Source organism: Bombina bombina, chromosome 7 (assembly GCF_027579735.1).
Source record: "Bombina bombina isolate aBomBom1 chromosome 7, aBomBom1.pri, whole genome shotgun sequence".
Taxonomy (NCBI): Eukaryota; Metazoa; Chordata; class Amphibia; order Anura; family Bombinatoridae; genus Bombina; species Bombina bombina.
The window spans coordinates 443,383,627-443,386,613 of record NC_069505.1 but is presented as its reverse complement, the minus strand read 5'-3'; positions in this window follow the sequence as shown (position 1 = coordinate 443,386,613).

The window sequence follows — 2,987 nt, the reverse complement described above, 5'->3', positions numbered from 1 at the left end:
GCATGCCTGACCCGACTAGCGCCTTCTTCGTGCGGCAGGTAGTAAAAGGGTGGGAAAGATCGCAACCCCAGCATAAGGACCCTAGAGAGCCCATTACCCTAGCCCAGCTTGAGCGGCTGGTCGAGGCTTTAGGGCAGGTTTGCACTACGCAATACGAGTTTTTGTTATTTCGTGCAGCTTTCGTCCTTACTTATTCCGCAGCCCTTAGGGTAGGCGTGTTAGTATCCTCTTCTAAAATACAGGTTGACAAGGGCCTGTTGGCTGATCATTTACGGTTTTCAACGGATTCTCTGTTGTATCTGCCGCGGTCAAAAACAGATCAGAAGGGTAAAGGGGTTTGGATTTCTATGCTCAAAACATCGGGGTCGTGTTGCCCAGTATCTGCCCTTACCCAATTCTGGGAATGTAGACCCGCTAAACCGGGGTCTCTATTAATGCATGCTAATGGGTATGCGTTATCCATCTATCAGTTCCGCAAGGTCTTAGCAATGGCAGCAGCAGGTTTAGATGTAAATAGTATAGCTTCCCACTCCTTTTGCATAGGGGCCGCGACTAATGCTGTGCTGACAGGCTCCTCCGCAGAAGTCATTTGGCATTTGGGTAGATGGCGTTCTAATAGGTACCGGGGTTATGTTCACCCAGTTTTTTTTATTGTTAAAACATCTGGGTTGTTTGTGTTTTTTACACTGTTTGTCATTGCAGGAGCATCCCAAGGCACCAAGAGAGTGTGGATCGTGGGGCACTCGTATGTGCATCAGGCCTGCATCCGTTGTTTATCCCTGTCCGGGGGTCAATCCCTGGGGTTCCCTTCCCATAAGGCATCAGTTAGATGGTTAGGGGAAAGGGGTATGTGTTGGCCTAGGTTAGCCCCCCTTATATCTGAGGCCCTGGTACGCTGGGGTAAGCCTCACATATTGATCATCCACCTTGGGGGTAACGATGTGGGCGCCATTCCAGTGTTAGAATTGATAAAAATCATGCAGGCCGGGATTGCATGGATTAGGACTAGAATCCCGAATGTCAAAAAGGGTGGTCCAATATGATTCCCAGACTGGAATGGCGACACATGGCTAGTCACAGCGCAACCTATAGGGTGCGGAAAAAGATAAATGCCTCAGTAGGCAAGACCGTCACGGGGGTGGGAGGATTTGTGATTGAACACGATTCCATCACAGCCGACAAGCTGCAGTACTATAGGAGGGATAGGGTTCATCTAGAGAATGTAGCCCTAGATATCTTTATTGCAGATATTAGGAATTCTATAGTAACCCGCCTATAAGCAGATTGTGGTTGGTTAGGGTGGCGTCAAGTGTATAATTTTCATGCTATCTTGTGACGGGAGGTAGCGGCCCTGTTGCGTAGGAAAGGGCGAAAAGGGGTGAGCAATGACCGATCTGAAAGTGAGAGGGGTGGACGTCCCCAAGTACACGTGGGGTGCCCCTCCTTCCCCTTGTGGGTGGGTCACAAGAGCTTGACATCCCTCAGTAGCGTTTCCTTGAGCAGAGAGCCTCTCTGCTGCAGTTTCCGTTTTGGGATGTTTACCTCCAGCAGCGCTGGGTTATGTTTAGTGATAAGTTCTTGCCGCCATCTTGCCTGTCGGTTCAGTTATAGAAGTTATTTAATAAATGGTTTGACCCGTGACAGTCAAAAATTTACCCAACGATGTTCTGTGCTTCCATTTCTTACAGGAAGTGGAATTACAGGAAAAGGGGACAAAATAAATAATGAAAGTTTATTGTAGAGATTTTTTATATATATGATTTATTTTATATTACCATCTTAAAGTATTTTATGTCCCTTTAAATGCATGTAGAAGAATTACGTCTTTAAATAGAAACATATTTACAATATACATGGATTGGCAATAATGCTTATAAGTTATCACTGTTTTAGTGTTAACATTGTTCTCTGCTCGTGCACATGAAGCATAGCTAGATATTCTCAGTGCACCAGCATTTTAATGCTGCAGTTGCTCAGAGCACCAGTGGGGCTTGTATCATGTCAGCAAATAACCAATTGAGTCATTACCAATTGGTACAAGTGCTGTGTTTAAAATGCTGGTGCACGTTGCATACTTAAATACACTTTTGAAACAGCTATAGCTTTTATTAGAATCATTATTGCTAATACAATGTATATTACAAAAATGGTTCTATCCAAAACCGAAATGCATCCATGTGGATTCCAATTTTGCCTGGAATGTCCCTTTAAATATGACTGAAAATGGTTCACTGTAAATATAATAAAATGAGGAAAACATGTTGATGTTGCTGAGGGTAGAGAGTCCAGCAGGAGGGACATTGTCCCCATCAGTGAGAAGCTGGTAGCTATAAAAGTGCTATTGGTAGACAGTGACAGGAAGCTAGAACAACTGTATCTCTCCCTGGTTAGGACCATATGTCACTAGATTAGATCCTCCCCTTAAGCATCCTCCTTAGTTGCCATGGTAACATAGGCCCTCACTGCCCACAGGTCCCCCTCCGCCCAGCTGAGCGTCTGCATCACACCCTATATCCTCAGCGCTGCAAGGTCACTGTCAGAGGATGCTAATGAGGCATTATGTCTCACGGCTCCTGTGTCTTCATGGTGATGCTTCCTCCCAGGTCTGTGCCGGATCCTTCTCGCTTGTTGTGAGGGGAGGGGGCTCGGGACTGACCCCAGGGGGCTGCAGATGAGACACCAGGGCCAGCCTCCTTCTGCTGCTAATAAGGATGTTAATGAGCACTCGGTAAGGGGACCACAGCTCACATATAATCCTGCTGGGATTACAGACCAATGAGTGAGCACTTTATCTTTGCCTGGGAGTTCATTACTCAAACAGACTGAGAACTCTCTGTGCTCAGAAAACCTGAGTGGGATTTATTATTGTCACACACCGGAGAAGGCTTTGGGTTGTACAAGTTCTGGTTAGTTTGTCTCTTACTAATTGCTTATTTCACACAGTCTCCTGTGACCCAGAATGCTTTGCAACGGTCATCGTCCTCTAC